The sequence below is a fragment of the Capra hircus genome, chromosome 22, assembly GCF_001704415.2.
Source record: "Capra hircus breed San Clemente chromosome 22, ASM170441v1, whole genome shotgun sequence".
In the NCBI taxonomy this organism is placed as follows: domain Eukaryota; kingdom Metazoa; phylum Chordata; class Mammalia; order Artiodactyla; family Bovidae; genus Capra; species Capra hircus.
Genome location: NC_030829.1, coordinates 53,258,078 through 53,277,337, shown reverse-complemented (window position 1 = coordinate 53,277,337; position 19,260 = coordinate 53,258,078). Strand labels below are relative to the sequence as shown.

At 46.9% G+C, this 19,260-nt stretch overlaps 1 long non-coding RNA gene across 1 annotated transcript; it reads right to left on the bottom strand.

Moving 5' to 3' along the window:
• Positions 3,513–9,571, bottom strand: LOC102180266. The gene is made up of 3 exons (XR_310977.3): positions 9,353–9,571; positions 9,117–9,243; positions 3,513–4,681 (listed from the first exon to the last, which is right to left on the bottom strand). It is a non-coding gene; the product is annotated as an uncharacterized LOC102180266 (long non-coding RNA).

Here is a 19,260-nt window from a genome sequence, read left to right as displayed (position 1 = left end):
AAAAGTGACCAGCCTACAGAGAAAATTTCTAGTCACGAAGATAAGAGCTCTTATAGGACTCAGCTGCAGGGCACCAACAAAGCCCAGGGACGTGTGCTCCATGTAGCTTGGGATATCAGGGACAGCCTCTCAGAAGAATGGGTGTCCAGGGTGGTCCGTGAGGAGTAAGCAGGGCTTAGCCAGGCAAAGAGAGGAGTGGCCTAGGTTCTAGGTAATTACAGGATATCCACAGTGCAAGGCAAAAGGTGGAGAGCTGGTGGAAGGGAGATGGGGAGGAGAAAGGGGCCTGGTCATGGAAAGCTTCCCATAACTTGCCATGAAGTCACATTCTTTACAAGACCCTGTCTGATCTGGTCTCGCCACGTTTCGGACCCCATCTCCTACTCCTCCCCCGCCCCAAACACTCTGCTTCAGTCACGAGCCTCTCTGCTGCTCTTCAACCACACTTTCCCCTCGACCTTTGTACCTACTCTTCTATCTGCCCAGAACGTTCTCCCCCCAGATCTGCATATGGCTTCTAGAAACAGAAAATCTGAACAGATCTATAACTAGAAAGGAGATTTAATCAGCAATCAAAATATTCTTGATAAAGAAGAGCCCTAGATCGGATGACTTTACCAGTGAGTTCTACCAAACATTTAAAGGAGAATTAATACCTATCCTTCTTAAACTCTTATGAGGCCAGCATTATCCATTACACCAAAGCCAGATGAAGAGACAAGAAAACTGCCCACTAATATCCCTTATGAATACTGATGTAAAAACCCTCAACAAAATACTAGTAAACCAAATTACCAGCATGTTAAAAGGATTGGAAGTCATGTATGGATGTGAGAGTTGGACTGTGAAGAAAGCTGAGTGCAGAAGAATTGATGCTTTTGAACTGTGATGTTGGAGAAGACTCTTGAGAGTCCCTTGGAGTGCAAGGAGATCCAACCAGTCCATCCTAAAGGAAATCAGTCCTGGGTGTTCATTGGAAGAACTGATGTTGAAGCTGAAACTCTAATACTTTGGCCACCTGATGCAAAGAACTGACTCATTTGAAAAGACCTTGATGTTGGGAAAGATTGAGGGCAGGAGGAGAAGGGAATGACAGAGGATGAGATGGTTAGATGGCATCACCAACTCAATCTACACGAGTTTGGGTAATGGGAGTTGGTGATGGACAGGGAGGCCTGGCATGCTGCAGTTCATGGGGTTGCAAAGAGTCGGACACGACTGAGTGACTGAACTGAATTGAAAAGGATTATACACCATGACCAAGTGAGATTTGTTCTTGGAATGCAATTATGGCTCAACATATGAAGCTGAATCAATATAATATGTCACATTAACAGAATGAAGGAAAAAACCCACATGATCATCTCAATTAATGGAGAAAAAGCTCTTGACAAAATTCAACACTCTTTAACATCTTTTCATGATAAAAACACTTGACAAGCTAGGAATAGAAGGCATGTGTCTCAACGAAATAAAGGCCACATATAAAAAACCCACAGCTAACATCATACTCAATGGTGAAAAAAAAATGCTTTTCCTCTAAGATTAGAAACAAGAAAAAGATGTCCACTTCTGCCATTTCTACTTAACATTAGAATTGGCAGTTTTAGACAGCTAAGAAAAAAAAAAAGTACATGCAAATTGGAAAGTAAGAAATAAAATTATCTCTGTTCACAGATGACATTAAAATTTTTTTTTTACTTCTTACTTTTCAATTTGGATGCACTTTTTTTAAAATTGGAAAGTAAGAAGTAAAATTATCTCTGTTCACAGATGACATGGGCTGTTCCCTGGTAGCTCAGCTGGTAAAGAATCTGTCTGCAATGCAGGAGACCCCAGTTTGATTCCTGGTTGGGAAGATCCACCGAAAAAGGGACAGGCTACCTACTCTCGTATTCTTGGGCTTCCCTGGTGGCTCATCTGGTAAAGAATCCACCTGCAATGTCAGAGACCTGGGTTCAATCCCTGGGTTTGATCCCTGGGTTGGGAAGATCTCCTGGAGAAGGGAACTGCTACCCACTCGAGTACTGTGGCCTGAAGAATTCCATGGATGTATAGTTCATGGGGTTGCAAAAAGCTGGACACGACTAAGTGGCTTTTACTTGAACAGATGACATGATCTTATATACAGAAAATTCTCTCTCTCTCTCACACACATACACATCAGAGTTGCAGAATATAAAATCAACACCCTCAAATTAGTTGCACATCTATACGCTAACAACTGAACAACCTGGAAAGGAAATTAAGAACACAGCTACATGTAGGACAGCATCAAAAAGAGTAAAACACTTCTATGGAGATGAAAGGCTTGTGAACTGGAGACGACTGTTGCTAAAAGAAATTAAAGAAGATACCAATAAATGTAAGAATATCCTGTGTTCATATATTCAACGTTAATATTGTCAAGATGTCAATACTACACAAAGTGACCTACAAATTCAAAACCCAATGACTTTTTTTTTCAGAAATAGAAAAATTCACAATAAAATATATGTGGAATCTCAAGGAACCTCGAATAACCAAAATAATTTTGAATAAGAACTAAAAAGTCTCACACTTCCTGATTTCATAACTTACTATATACAAAGCTACACTAATCGAAACAGTATGGTAACACACGTATCAACGGAATATAACAGAGAACCTAGAATTAAACTCTCACAAATGATTTTTAACAAGAGAGTCAAGACCCTTTGTTATGAATTGAATTGTGTCCTAACAAATGCATGTGTTGAAGTTACAACCCTAGTTGGAACCCTAGGACTTCATAAGGTAAACATATTTGGACAGAAGGTCTTTAAAGAGGTGATTAAGTTAAAATGAGCCCTTTAGAGTGGAACCTTAATTCAATATGATTGGTGTTTATAAGGAGGAAGATATATGGTGGGGGCAGGGGCAGGGGGCACAGAAGAATGATCTTGTGAAGAGATCGTAAGAGGGCAGCCCTCTGCAAGCCAAGAAGACAGACTTCAGAGGAAACGTAGGTTCTTGGACTTCCAGCCTCCAGAACTGTGAGGAAATAAATTTCTGTTGCTTAAGTCACCCAATCTGTGGTATTTTGTTATGACAGCCTAGAAAATTAAAACAACATTGAGTGGAGGTTAGGACAGTCTTCTCAGTAAATTGTGTTTGGAAAATTAGATATCCACCTGCAGAAGAATGAAACTGGACCTTTACTTTTTACACTAAATTTAAAAAATTGACTCAAAATGGATCACGGACTCTGAGAGGAAAGATAGGGAAATGTTCATAACAATGGATTCGGCAATGAATTTGCCTTATTTCCTAAATATGGCAAACTGCATTTCATCAGAATTTAAAACTTTTGTTCATCAAAGGATATTATCAATGAATTGAAAAAGCAACCCACAGAATGGGAGAAAATATTTGCAACTCACATATCTGATAAGGGATTAATATCCACTATATACAGAGAATTTGTAAGATTTAACGATGACAACAACCCAATCATGATTTTAATATGGGCAAAGGATCTGAACAGACATTTCTGCAAAAATGATATACACATGGCCAATAAGCACATGAAAATATGCTCACTGTCACTAATCACTAGGGAATTACAAATCAAGCCTACACTGAGATGCCACCTCACACCCATTAGCACAGCTATTATCAAAACACCCGAGACTAACACGTGTTTTGGAGGATACGCAGAAACGGGAGCCCTTGTGCACTGCTAGTGGGAATGTGATGGGTGCAGCTGCTGTGGAAAAAGTAAGGCAGTTGCTCAGAAAAATTAAGAATAGAATTTCCAAATGACTGAACAGTTCTTCTTCTGGCGATATATTCAAAAGAACTGAAAGCAGGGACTCAGATATTTGAACACCAATGTTCATAGCGGCATTACTCACAAAAAAGGTGAAAACCACCTAAATGTCCGTCAACAGACGGATGGATAGAATGTGGTATATACCCACCGTGGAATAGCTTTAGAGAGGAATGAAATTCTGACACACGCCACAACAAGGACGAATCTTGAAGACGCTGTGCTAAGTTTAAAAAGACAGAGACAAAGGGACAAACGCTGCATGACTCTCCCTGTAAATGACTCTCCCTGTAAATGACTCTCCCTGTAAATGGTGCCTAGAGTACACAAGCAGCTTCAAAGCCGGGAGGCTGGAGCGGCGGTCACCAGAGACCGGTGACGGGGACTTTGGGGTTTACTGGGGTTTGGCTGCGTGGTTTGCGGGATCTCCGTTCCCTTCCAGAGGAACTAAAATCCCTGTGCCCCCCGCAGTGGGAGTGTAGGGTCCTAACCGCTAGACCACCAGGTAAGTCCTGATAATGGAGGCATTTTAGTGCTTTCCGTCTAGCTGGCGTGGCGTTTCAGTCGGGGAAGAGGAAGCCGTCCTGGAGATGGATGGTGATGGCGGCAGCGCAAATATGCGACTGTGCTTCATGTCGCTCACCTGCACACTCAAAAGCGGCTAGAGACAATCTGCAAAGCCTGGACGTTTGGGGCAATATGTTACCAAACTTTGGAATTTATTTAGACTTTCTGTTTGAGCTGGCTCTGGCAGGAGCAGGGAGGATACCACCTGGTTCCTGTCAGGCTACCATTGAAGCGAGGCCTCTGTTGACACCCAGGGTGGGCAGACTCCTTATTTCTGCCTGCAGAGGTGGGGGTCCCGGCTGCCTCCAGGAATTCCACTGGTACCTGCTGGCCAAGAAGGGGTAGAAGTGCCTCGTTATTGCCTCCAAGTGGCTCCCACTCACTACAAGGTGGATGGGGTGATGGCCTTTTTACCCCTTACAATGGTGAAAACCCTCACTCCCCAAGAAGCCTCCTTTGTCAGGATGGGTGAGGGCAGCTGGCTCCTGTCAGAAGGGGTGGAGGTAAAGGCTCCCCACATGGTCCCCTCTGACTTCTAAGGAGGGGGGATCTCATTACAGCCCAGTGCAGATGGAAGCCCCCTCCCTCCTGGGCATCCGCTGACGCCACCCCAGCAGGAAAGCCGAGGAGCACAGGGTCTGGTGGGAGCTCTCTCCCTCCGTGGCTGCTGCTGTCTCCTGTTTGCCGGCCTCTTCAGCTCCTATGTCGGCATACGTGAGGCCAAAAGAGAACCCAGGGAGCTCCCCGCCATGTTGCTTCTCGGTCCTGGGGTACCTGGTGAGTCTGCCGCCTGCTCTCTGAGGCAGGAGGGAAGCAGGCAGTGCATGCCCTTCAAGAATGACACGGTTGGTGAGGAAAACTGGAGACAGCAGAAACTGGTTCAAACTGACTGGGTCCAAGATGGTGGAAGATTTGACTTCTGGTAGACCCTGAGCCTTACTACATGCTCATTGTCATATATTACCCTAAGCTCCAAGACACAGCCAGGGGCACCAAGACAGTGCCAAGGCCAACCGTAAAAGGTCAAAAGTGGGCCAACTCCTGGACACTGCCACCTTTCCCTGAAACAGGTGAAATAGTCCTTTCACTCGTCAACCTATGAGATTACTGAGTCCACAAATACCAAGCACCTCATACTTCAGGGCCACTCTCACCGTGTGAGACAAGCTGCATTCTACCTATGGAAGATGTGAGTGAGTGAGTGAGTGAAATTGCTCAGTCGTGTCCAACTTTTTGTGACCCCATGGACCCTTTGCGACCCCATGGACTGTAGCCTACCAGGCTCCTCTGTCCATGGGATTTTCCAGGCAATAGTCCTGGAGTGGACTGCCATTTTCTTCTCCAGGGGATCTTCCCAACCCAGGGATCGAACCCAGGTCTCCCACATTGTAGACAGATGCTTTACCATCTGAGCCACCAGGGAAGTCCCTGGAAGACGTATCTCTCAATAAATCTACCTCTTACTTAGCACTTGGTCTCTCACGAATTCCTTCTGTGCTGAGAAAGAAAGAGCCTGAGTTTCTTTAAGTCCTGAGACAAGTTGTGCAGTTTTGGAAGTTGGGAGGATCAGCCTTGGGCAAGGGAAGTGTAGATCCTGAAAATGGAGGTAAGAAAGGGTCAAGGGTACAGGTGAATGCTAATGAGGCAGAATGACTGTTCCAGTGGTTTCTGTCTCCTTCAGGAAGGCAAGGGTGGGTGGTAGGTGATGATGTAAGTGTAGGGTGAGGGGCTGGTGGAGGATGAAGGCGTGGAATAGCCCTGGGGAACTCTGGAAGAGTCTCCTCGTGTTCATCTGTAAATAGCACCCATCAACAGCAACAGCAATCGGTTATGCTAACAATTACTGAGGGTATGCTACTTGCCAGGCCTTGACCCTTTCAAAACCTTAGGATAGGCATACACTTTTGGGATTCCCAATTACTGATGAGGAAACCAAGCCTTACGGAGATGAAAAGACAAACATTTCCGGGCCTGAAATAGTACAGCTAGGATTTGTCCTCATGGTGTCTAATTATTGATACAGCTCTCTTGGGTCCTGAGGGTCTGGCTGAAATGACTGCCCATGAACTTGTGAAGTCCTCACATGTGGGTGAATTTCTCTAGGGAGTTGGGCATAAAAACAGAGGTGGAACTGCTACACAGTGGCAGGGCTGGGGCCTTCCAGGCTGAGGTGGCAGAGGACAGTGTGGAGAATGTATTGGGAAGCAATGGACAGAGGCAGTAACCATGAGCCCTGATTGGATCAATAATTAAGTCGAGACAGCCAGGGAAACGCCAGGTCCGAGGTGTCAGAGGTCTCGATGGGGTTGAAGGGAGGTGGAAGTGATAGCAACGAGGGCATGAAGAGTAGGAAATAAAGGAAGCTGTGGTTAGTAAGGGAGATGTTAAAGATTTCCTGGTAAAGCAGATCCTGGAGGTGACAAAATTTTGAGTGTGGGTGGCTGAGGGATGGGGAGGGCAAAGGACTTGAGGTCAAGAAACTCAAGGGTGGAGAAGTTCACTTGCCCAAGATCACGCAGCTAGCCACTAAGAGAGATGGGGTTTGTTTTTAAAAAAAAATTCAAGGATATTTAAAAAGAGGAGGCTGTACAAACCAGTGTAGGGCCTACTGGAATGAAATTCTGCAGTGGGGCAGGGATTGGGGGCTCAACTCCAAACAGCAGGGTGAGCAAATGGAAATGTACAGCCAAGGAACATCCAGTGAGGGGGCAGTGGATGAGGATTACTAAACGGGAATGCCAGAGGTAAACAGGTAAACTCCGTAGGCAGGCCAGGGTGATCAGACACCACCTGGGGCTGGTGGAGGATGAGGAATCTGATCAGGTATGGAGGAGGGAGGTTCTTACTAAACCAACTTAGCAGGGTTCTGGCTAAAACTGGATTTTACAAGGAAGTGCAGAGATAGGCCTAGGAGAAGATTCAGCAGGCTGACTGAAGTTTGGTCAGGCCAAGAATCTTGGTCGGATTTAAAGTAGACTCAAAACCCAGAGAGGAGGAGCTGACAAGTCAGGGGATGAGGAACAATGGGAACAGTGAGGGAGGGAGGGCCGAGGCAGATGCCATTAGTCTCCAAAGACAGGGGTCTTTACCAGGGTGGATGAAAAATATACCCATCCCATTAGGAAACAAAGGGTGCTGCTGCAGCGGCCACGGCAGCCACCCCCGCTGTGCACCCGGAGGGGGTGCAGGATGGAGAAAAGCCGGATACTTGCCCTAGGTGGCGAAGGTGCATATCAAAGGAATGATTTCAGTGGGTCTAGACTCTTGCCTTGTCCCATACACAGAAAAGTGCTGAATTCATTAACTGGAGATGTCCGGTTTTTCCTTAATTGACAACAATCTTTTGATGTTCTGACTACTTGGTTTTTGCTGCAAAACTCCTATATATCCTGGGCTCCCCCTTACTTCTTTGGAATCGTCCCTCAGAGCTATCTGTCTCCTGGGCTTAAGTCCACAGAAATTCCCTGAGTAAAACAGAATTCTCAGATTTTAGGTTTTGCCTTTCTTTTCAGTGGACACACGTGTCGGTTAGAGCGAAATCAGGGTGAAAGAAGGATACTGCTACCGAAGCTCACATCTGCAGGGTTTGCTCCCAGACTGTGTGCTGTGCTTGGTACCGGGGAACACTGAAATACAGGGAGCAGGTGCTGCCCACAGGAAACTCACGGAGCACATGTACAAAACAGACCGATAACCGCTAACTGCTATTTGGAACCAGCAGCGAGTGACTGTCTTGGGCTGCAGGGAGGGCTGGGGTGGCAAGATCAGCGTCAGGAGCACCTGCAACAAGGAAGTGATGCTCAGGCTGCCTCCGGGGGAGGCGAGAGAGACCAGCCCCAGGCTCAGCAGCTGGAGCTTGCCCTCTGTGGACAGATACTCCAAAATACAGGAACCAGACAGAAGCTGAGATTTGCCCAAGTAAGAGATAAACAGACCATGTATTCCACATTCTCGAAGTCAAGATCTTACCATCTACACATGCTCCGCGAAGGTCAAAAGGGAGGGGCGTCACCCCATAGGCCTCTTTGGTAGAATCCATCTTGGCTAAGGGGTGTGTATGTGCTCCCACATGGAAGGAACCTGAGATAAACCAACTATGGACTCAAAGCCAGGCAGAACAAGGTGACTGGCCAAAAGTAACCCAGAAGAAATGCCGCATATAAGCGATCCACCCTACCATGAGGGTACTCCTCCTTTGAGCCCACCGCTGTGCCTATCCACACGGACTCCTTTTCCTCTTAAGAAACATTTCACTTGTTCTACTACCTTCCATCTCTATGTGGAAATTCATTCCTACACAGCTGATGAGCCAGGGCGCTGTCAGTGGCTGCTGTCCCTGGTGGTTCAGTGGCTAGGATTTAGCACTCTCACTTCTGTGGCCTGACTTCAATCTCTGGCCGGGGAATCGCAACCCTGCTTCAAGCCCCTGCAGGCCGAGGCCACCCAAGATCACAGCGACCTTTGCCTAGTGAGGACCATGGCTCAGCATCAACAGTGGGAGTGAAGGACAGTGCAGAGAGAGAGCCTGGGGGGTTCAGAGGCCTCCGAGGGCCTGGCCTGCGGAGCGTACCGGTCATGATGAGGCCAGGCGGGGGCCTCACAAACGATCTTAGATCCTGCCTGAACCTTGGCCTGAATGTCCTAGGAGGAGGAGAGCGGTCGAGAACAATTTACATTTTTTAAAAAATGTGAAAAAGCAGATGACCAAAAAAAAGACCCCAATGACTTCAACTATATAAAATACAGTAGTAGACTGTACCTGTAAGTATAAGCAGCTTCTTAGCGCAGGATTATGAGTAGACTGCACCGGTAAGTGTAGCAGGTTCTTAGAGGAGGATTACGTTCTCTTTCTGCTTCAATAAGTTTCCTTTGTTATGAAGAGCACCCTGTTTTTGCAACAGAACATGGTTAAAGCAAAAGGGAACAAGCACGGAGTTACCAGAATCACTTTTTCCGGACTGGAGAGAAGTCACAAGAAACGATAGAGATGCTTACCCCACCATTCTCTGTCTCTTCTCTGCCCCGAGGCAAGGCTGCTCAGTGAGGCTTCCTAAATGACAGAAATGCAGTTCCAAGAAGGACTGGGGGCAAAGAGGGGAAGCGGCAGGCCAGACCGTGAAGAGGCGAAGGGTTCCACACTCCTAATTCTTGCACAGAAATGCACCTGCCTGAAGAGGAGACATGGGCTAAGAAAGGCTGAGGGCTCTTCCAGATGAAGGGCAGCTGGGGAGACTTGGCAACTTGACACAAAGCAAGAACCCAGACTGGATCTGAATTACAGGGACACCCAGCTCACCGGGCAGCTGGCAACACTTGAATATGGACTGTGGACTGGAAAACAGCACTGGATGAGTGTTATGTTTTCTGACTTTGATCACTGATCCGTGGCTACGTAGGAGAACATCCCTGTTCCTAGAAAATACACACTAAAGTACTTAGGAGGTCTGCAGGAACATGGTATCTGCAACTTACTCTCAAATAACACGGGAAGACAACATACGTATTAAATACAGAGGAAGAGGGGAACAATAGTACAGAAGGTGGCAAACACTAACAGCTGGCGAATATGGACAAAATGTTCTCTGAACTTGGGTCCTTTGATGCATTTGTGAAATGTCTGTGTATAAATTTGAAATTATATCAGATTTAAAACTTACAAAGAAGCAAAGGCAGGGGTTAGAGTTGGATTCTGCTTAGGGCTAGAATCTAAACTCAGGGTGAGAATAAGCTCAACTTTGTGAAGGGAGCAACTGAACCAAAGTTGGGTTTTTTGCTTTCTTTAGAATCATTCTTTGCAAAAGACTGACTTAAATGTGTTCTTCAAATATTATTAATAACAATTATCGACCATTGAGCTTCCCTTGTAGTTCAGTTGGTAAAGAATCTGCCTGCAATGCAGGACACCTGGGTTTGATTCCTGGGTTGGGAAGATCCCTTGGAGAAGGAAATGGCAACCCACCCCAGTATTCTTGCCTGGAGGGTTCTGTGGACAGAGGAGCCTGGTGGGCTGCTGTCCATGGGGTCGCATAGAGTCGGGCACGACCGAAGCGACTTAGCATGCATGCATGCAACGGAGAAGGCAATGGCAACCCGCTCCAGAGTTCTTGCCTGGAGAATCCCAGAGACGGGGGAGCCTGGTGGGCTGCTGACTATGGGGTGCACAGAGTTGGACACGACTGAGGCGACTCAGCAGCAGCAGCACTTATTTTATAACTGGAGGTCTGCCTCTTAATGCCTCCCACCTATTTTGCCCAATCCCTCACTCCCTCCCCTCTGGCAATGACCAGCTTCTGCTAAGATTCTCACAGAGTTTACAGAGTAAACTCTATATATTATTAATCTCTGACCAGAGGCTTCTGGACTGAAGGTCACCTGGGAGCAGTATTTCCTGAATGTTGCATTTAGTTGATTAAACTTAATGGCAACAAGAACTGGATTGCTTTTTGAAGAGGGTGCAACATCCGCGTGCTTTGTGCAGTGTGATGAAAGCTGCCCCTCCTGGGTCTCCTTGCGACCTGGAGCTTTAGGGAGGGAAAAATCATTTCACACGAGGAGCCAAAAGCCTTGGGAGGGAAAGGACTGCACACATTCAAAGTTGAGAGAACCTGGCTGACGGGTCCAGGGTGACCGGAAAGGACGAGGGCTCTATGGGCAAAGGTAAAGTCACTGTGGGGAAAGGCGTCTGAGCTTGATTCCAGGGCCCAAGGCTTTGAGGTATGTGTGTCTGTGTGTGTGTGCATGTGTGCATGCGTGCGTGCGTAGCAGTGATTCTGGAATAGCTGCCAGCTTAGACCACCAGCCCTGGACCAGCATGGTGCCACACCTTGTGAACAATGGCTGAGCACATGTGAGCTGAGGAGCAACAGTGTTGGGGGCCAGTGTATGACACCCATAAAGGGTCTGGATGGAGTCAGAGCAGTGAGGACATCACCTCCTGAACAGGCAAGTGTCCTTGAGGCTGAGCCCGTTCAGGCTTCGACAGTGACGGGTGTGCAAACAGTCCGCACCATAGCCTGCGTTTGGAAGAAGGACTAAGGCTTTTTAAGCCCCCAAGGTTCTTCTACAATTTGAGAAGGGTGGGGCCTCAGAGAGGAAAGCTATATCTTCCTGAACTATTAACTGGTGAAGAAAAGTGTTTCTTCCCGGGTGGTGGGTAATCTCCGAAGAGGTCATGTCAGTTCTGTCTTTGGACCTGGGAGGGTGGGTGGACTGCATTTCCTTTGCCTCGTACTGAGGCTGGCCTGTGACTGCTTTGACCTAATGTTCTGGAACTCTCCTGGCTCAGGTCTTCAGGCCTGGCAGCTCCTGCTTTCTTCCTCTTACACGTTCACTCTGGGTCGCTGCTCACTGCCTCTTGAAATCCAGTGTCCTGCAGCGAGACGCCCAGTGCAGCCGCCCAGAGAGGCCTCAAGGAAAAACTGACGAGGTCACGAACCCAGGAAGGAAAGTGACCTGCTCAGGTCACAAAGCTGGCAGTGGAAACAAGACTGAGGGCCAGGTCTTCTGAAATCTTCTCCCTTCTGTGCAGGAAGACACGTTACCGTGACAGTTAGAAACCTGAGCCCTTGTTGACGGATTCCCCTGTACCCTGTGCTTGCTCCCTGGGGCTCTCTCTCTGAAACCCCACTGAGGCTCTGCACCCTCTGCTGTCAAGACCGTGGTCAATGCCCATCCCCGACGAGGAAACAACACTGAGAGGAGGTGAAGCATTGCCCACGGTCACAAGGCTAAGAAAGCTGGAGCTGGAATTTGAACTCGAGCTTAACTAAATGGGCCCCAGTGCCTTCCCCTTCGTCATGGGATGAGTTCAGAATTCTGGCTGTAGTTGTACCTTTGGATAAGTTAGGCTTATCGAAAGCCTAACACTCCTGGACGTGGCATTTACACAGTATGTGAACTTCGCTCCTTTCACTTGCGAAAATGAAGCACGCCTCCCTCGGCCCTTCGCTGCTCAGCACGCTATCATTGCTGTGTAGTTCACGTGAGCGGAATTCAATACGACTGCTCATTAAAACAATGAGATACTCTGCAGATGCTAAATAGTAATTCATGTTGAACTGTGTTGGTTTTAAAGCAAAGTTTTATGAAAGGGCTCCGTCTGCTTTTCTTTTCTTCTATTTTTTAAATTGTAAATAGAACTCTTCCTGTGCGGCTGGAAGCCCTGGCTGGAGTGCGTGGACTGACCCGCATTGCATCTGCCCAGTTGACACCTACAGGGTCCCTGAGAGCAGGGAGGGGAAGATGGTCACACCTCTGTGACTCACAGGCTCCTGAGCTGCCCAGCAACACTGTCAAGTTTCCCTATTCTGTGCCATGTGTAGCTCAGACCCTCTCACTCTAGAATTCTGATCAGCAGGTGACCCACCACTTTTTCAGCAAGAAAACAGAAGCCAATAGGACAAAGCACTAACTTCCTGCTAGAAAACCTCCCTCTCCACTGCACTTTCACCTTCCCGGGCCCTGTTTCCAAGGGACGCTTGGCCAAGGCAAATCCTGACTCCCTCTGCAGACATGACTCCATCAACTTTGCCCCCATCTTCCATCTCTCCCTCTCTGTAGCTCAAGCCTTTCCCATTTGATCAAGTCTTGATAAAGTCCCACCAGTGGCTGCCCAGTCTCCCCCTCCTTCCATAGCTAACCTGGAAGCCAGCTGCTCCTCAACCACTCACATCTGGCATCTGCACTCCCCACTCCACTAAAGCTCATCACCTCACTGTCACTTGTTAAACCTACTGGGGGTTCTAAAGGCTTCCCCTGCCAGGCTGCTCAGCTGCACCAGAGAACCTGACCACACATATTTCTTGAAAAGCTCTATTTTCTGACCTGGAAAGCATCCCTATCTTAGCTTCCCTCCTACCTCTCTGTTCCTTTCAGCCTTTTCTTTGCTTGTCTCTTAAAGGTTGTCCTTACCCTGGTTTCTTGCCCTTTCCTCTGGTCACACGTTCTCAGGACCCCAAGACCTGGCGGGGAGCCAAGGAGAAACTGCACACAAGTGAGTCGGGCTGGGCAGGAGCAGAGCCTGGGGAGTGAAGCAACCAGGGGCCTTGCACCCGTGGAAAGGTGGCAGCAGCAACTCAGCTCCAGCAGACACCTGCCAGGAGCAGGGTCAGCAAAAAACGTTTTTTTTTTTAAAAAGGGCCAGAGAGCATATACTATAGACTTTGTGGGCCACGATCTCTGCCATATATTCTTCAGTCCTGAATATTCTTTGGAAGGACTGATGCTGAAGCTGAAACTCCAATACTTTGGCCACCTGATACAAAGAACTGACTCCTTGGAAAAGACCCTGATGCTGGGAAAGATTGAAGGCAGGAGGAGAAGGGAACGACAGAGGATGAGATGGTTGGATGGCATCACCGACTGGATGGACACGAGTTTGAGCAAGGTCCGGGAGTTGGTGATGGACAGGGAAGCCTGGCGTGCTGCAGTCCATGGGGTTGCAAAGAGTCGGACATGACTGAGCACCTGAACTGAAGTGAACAACTTTCTAAAAATGTAAAACAAAGAAACCTTAGGTCTAGGGTCACACAGGCCCAGGGCTGGGTGTGGTGCCAGTTCAGACTGTAGTTTGCTGATCTGTGCACAAGAGTGAATACAAACCCAGAGTGGCCAGATTTCCCCGTGCCAGGTTTCACAGAGAAGCCAGAAAGCTGGATTTTTGTTTGAAATCTTTTAGTTATTAAACGCCTGCATTTAGGTGATGTCTGGCAGCACTGCCTCCGGGTACCCACCGAGCGTCTTGTAGCCACACGTGGTAACCCCAGAACTCAGTTCATTAGCAGGCTCCCTGCCCAGGTTGGGCTCACAATTTCAGCAAGTGGCAATGCCCTTGAGTGGACTGCTCGAGACAGACACCTGGGGGCCTGCCCTCACACCCTGCCCACTTGGCTCTGTCCTCAGTGCCCCTCCCCGTGCTGGGTCCCCACCATTTCATCCCTTGAGGACAATCTCCTCCTGATAAGACAGTCCCCGTCTTATCCTTTTTCCACACTTTCTGCAGCCAGGATGATGGTTCTAAGATGCAAACCTGGGCGCGTCACTCTCAGGTTTAACACTCATTCGCTAAGCTTCGGTTGACTTACAAGGCTTCTGGGGGTCTGGCCCCTCCTCGCTCGCCGTGCCCCATCCTGCGCCTGTCTCTGTGGGCTACTCTCAGTTCCTGAATCAAGGAAAGCCCCCTCTCACTTCCAGGTCTTTGCATCAGCTGCCCTGGCACAGCCTTCACTGCACCCCACAGACAAGCTGACAAATTCTTCCTTGTGCCTCATCTTAGAGCTCTAAAGCCTTCCCAGATGGCCCCATCTCCTGCCAGCTGGTGTTCTGCCTTTCTTTCACCTAACAGCTGTGCTGATATGTAAATCACATGCCGCATAATTCCCCATATAAAAAAAGGCAGATGCCTGGAGGGGTAGACGTGGGCAAGGGGAGGTGGGGAGAAAACAGAACTGCTCTTTATATTTATTTTTCTATCATACTTTGGTCTTCTTTGGGTGTTATTCTAACCTAATATGCCAGTGAAGTAGAGCGCAGACGTGACAACGAATAAAGACTCGCGTGTTGGAGGTACTGCTCGGCGCTGTGACTGTCAGCAGCCTGCAGTCAGGAGTGCAGAGACCCCTGCTTCCTGTTTCATCCTGCTGCCTCCCCTTCGGAGGAGAAAACACCCCACCTGTGTGCCACAGGGACAGCTCTGCCAAAGGGTGTGAGCTTGCCTCCAAGCCGCCCTCCCTTCCTCCCTCCACTGCTTTGGGTTTGGCCCATATCACCTGTTTCCCCTTCTCCCTGAGCTGATCTGTCTGCAAAGGGGCCTTGGAGTTGCCAAGGCTCCCCCACCCTCTCACTGCACAGGAACTGAAAAAGCACAGCTGCATTTCCAAGTAACAGCAATGTCGAAACAGAGAAACCGAGCAGACAGACAGCAAAATGAACACTGTGGAGATCGTGACGAGACACCTCCAAGAGGCTTGCGCTCACTGTTCCTCGTCTTCATCCAAACGCGCTAGTGCTGCTCTCCTAGGCCTCCTTCCTTCCGTCCTTCTCACCGAGTCTCAGAGAAGCCTCAGCTTCTTGCCCTTTGCACACCCACGTACACACATGTGAGCACATGCCAGCATTCACTTCTCCCTCTACCCTGTACCCACCACTCCTATGCCACGGTGCCCAGTGAACTTACTCTGTGCTACTTCCATCTCCACAGCATTGATCTTCGGCTTCCTCAAGGCAGAGGAAGTGAAAACAGCTCAACAATGCCCGTCAAATTTTTAGTTCTCTTATAGGGATTATTTTATTATAGTTTACAGATTTCATGTTCCACGTGGCATTTCCTGTTTGCCAATTTTGAGGGTGAGAATACCAACTAGGAAATCAACGCAAAGATGAAGAGTAAAATAGGTCTTGACACTGGATCACTGAACTCAAACCAACAAGATGAGATTTAAGAGGAAAGAAAGTAAATTCATGCTCTGATACTTAAAACACTTGTCAGGCGCAAGAACCAGGTGGTAAGATCAGAAATAGATGGCGTTTCAGGAAAAACAGTTATCTTGTGATCAGGCCATAAGTGACAAGGTCTTACCTTACAACTAGGTCAATGAGAAGCAACTGGATAACATTTGCTAGAAAACTCACCGCAAAGATCTGATTATCTCTGGGATTAGGTAACAAAGGGACTCTGCTCCCCGTCTCCCACCTCAGTCAACACCTGGGGGAAAACAAAGGGCTACTCTGGATAAATTGCCTCTGGGTTAAATTAAGAACGAGTGTGGGAAAGCATCCAACGACTGACAGGAGAACCCAGCAGCCGCTTCACACTAGGTAGCTCCTCTCAATGTGAGTGGTTAGAGATTAGGCCTTAGTGTTGATCCTGGTCTTTTTCCAGATGCTCTTCTGTTCTCAATATCTGTTGTCCAGCTCTTGATCTCAGGCTGCTCAAATATTGACTGATTCTGACCAAGGGGACCCTCTCTTTATGAATGCATGGAAGAAAACAAGTTCTCAGTCAGTGGAAAAACGCAAAAGGGGTGGATGACCTTCTGCTGGCTTACTGCAGAGTATTCCCACATTGGAAATGACCTTCCAAGGAATCTTTCAACCTCCAAAAGGGTCAAACATGGAACTGAAAGTCATGAGTGTGAATTCTCACCCTAGTTTTGAAACATTTATCTCAATAGTTGTCAATAAATTATTAAATGTTAAAAATAATCTATGCCATGAGGACATCTAGGGATCAAGTGTCTGGGTGGGAAAAGAAGAGTACAGGATTAACTCCTAATTGATTGTATGACCAGTTCTAAGAAGGATGGGAGCTGTGACCTTGGTTGGGTATGGGTGTGAATTGGTATCTCATTGTGGTTTTTAATTTGCAATTTGCATTTACTTAATGACTAAAGAGTGAAAAAGTTGGCTTAAAGCTCAACATTCAGAAAACGAAGATCATGGCATCTGGTCCCATCACTTCATGGGAAATCGATGGGGAAACAATGGAAACAGTGACAGACTTTATTTTTGGGGGCTCCAAAATCACTGCAGATGGTGATTGCAGCCATGAAATTAAAAGACGCTTACTCCTTGGAAGGAAAGTTGACCAACCTAGATAGCATATTCAAAAGCAGAGACATTACTTTGCCAACAAAGGTCCATCTAATCAAGGCTATGGTTTCTCCAGTTGTCATGTATGGACGGGAGAGTTGGACTGTGAAGAAAGCTGAGCACTGAAGAATTGATGCTTTTGAACTATGGTGTTGGAGAAGACTCTTGAGAGTCCCTTGGACTGCAAGGAGATCCAACCAGTCCATTCTAAAGGAGATTGGTCCTGGGTGTTCTTTGGAAGGAATGATGCTAAAGCTGAAACTCCAATACTTTGGCCACCTCATGCGAAGAGTTGACTCATTGGAAAAGACTTTCATGCTGGGAGGGATTGGGGGCAGGAGGAGAAGGGGACGACAGAGGATGAGATGGCTGGATGGCATCACTGACTCGATGGACGTGAGTTTGAGTGAACTCCGGGAATTGGTGATGGACAGGGAGGCCTGGTGTGCTTCGATTCATGAGGTCGCAAAGAGTTGGACACAAATGAGCGACTGAACTGAACTGAACTGAATGACTAAAGATGTTGAGCATCTTTTCATACTTTATTAGCCATTCATAAATGTTCCTGGTGGAATATCGGTTCACATGTTTTGCCTGTTGTTTGCTTGGGTCCATTGTTTCCTTATTATTGAGTTGTATGAGTTCTTCGTAAATTCTGGATACATGTTGTATCAGATATATGTTTTGCAAATATTTCCTCCTAGTCTATCAGTCTATTTCCTGTCTTACAGGTGTTTTTTTGTTTTTGTTTTTTGGCTGTGCCATGCAGTACACAAAATCCTAGTTTTCAAACCAGGGATGGAATCCGTGCTTCCCGCAGGGGAAGCTTGGAGCGCCAACCACTGAAACGCTAGGGAAATCCGTCTTTACATGTTCTTAATGTTGCCTTTTGAAGTGCAAAAGTTCTGATTTTTAAAGAGGTCCATTTTATCCATTTTTTCCCCCATTTAAGAACTATGTTTTTGGTATTGCACATAGGAAATCTTTTGCCTAGATCAAAGTCTAAAGATTTGTTGTGTTTTCTTCTCAAAGTTTACTTGTTTTCTCTCTTACATTTAAGTGTATGACTTAGATTTTGCATACAGTGTGAGGTGAGGGTCTAAGTTCATTTTTTTGCAAACACAACTGTCTTATTATGAAATAGTTTTCTATAACGTTAATGTTAACAGAAACTTATTCCATCTCATGAACATATTTTAAATAGCAAGATCCTGATAAATGCTTAACAACTGTCTCTAAAAAGAAACAAAAACAAACAAACAACAAAAAAAAACCCCAACAGCCCTAATAAGTAGCATTTACGAATTCCCCTGGGGTATACAATCCAAACATTTCCAATTTCAGGTTACCAATGTTACATAATATCATGGAGCTGGGGAGAGATCTCACAACTGGCTGTTATGGACTGCTACAAGTTGGCTGCAGCACATTACTGAATCTATTTAATCAATACCATGGATGAAGGAGCCTGGTGGGCTGCAGTCCATGGCGTCGCTAAGAGCCGGACACGACTGAGCAGCTTCACTTTCACTTTTCACTTTCATGCATTGGAGAAGGAAATGGCAACCCACTCCAGTGTTCTTGTCTGGAGAATCCCAGAGATGGGGGAGCCTGGTGGGCTGCTGTCTATGGGGTCGCACAGAATTGGACACGACTGAAGCAACGCAGCAGCAGCAGCAGGGCCATTTGAGGAGTTCTGTTTGCTTCCTGTTTTTTTTTCAGTGTATAAAAGATGTCCCTCAAAGCAGGAAGCAGCAGTCTATTTTATTCTCTGCTCTAAAAGAATGCTGGCCCTCCAGAGAGTTTTACTTCTCTCTCATAATGAGCACAACTATGGGCAACAACCTTCCTGTGGCCGTATTTAATAATGCCCAGCATATTTACCTTCAGGACAACTCCCCACCTTGCTTCCTGAGAAAGATAAAGAAAACTCAGTTTTGACTAAACAGAAGTACAAAGCTGCTTGAACTTCTGCAATTTTGCAAAGACACACATTTCAACATTTAAATTATGGGGTTGACTTCTCTTTTTCTCCCTCGTAGGAACCAAGTATCCAATTAAGCAAATGCAGTAGAGTCAAATATTGGTCTTCACGGGCACCGAGGTGATGTCAATTGTGAATGGCCACAATGTGTCAGCTTCCTGAAGGCATCTGGGCTTCTGAGTAATGTGAGGAAATTACTGGAGTGTGACACTATTTCAAAGAAAATGCACCCAAACTTCCTTTTGAGGAAAACCTTGTAAGAAGTGAAAATAAAATGAGGGGGCCCTCTGGGGTAGATACTCTTCATATAGTAGTTATTAAATCCCTGTTT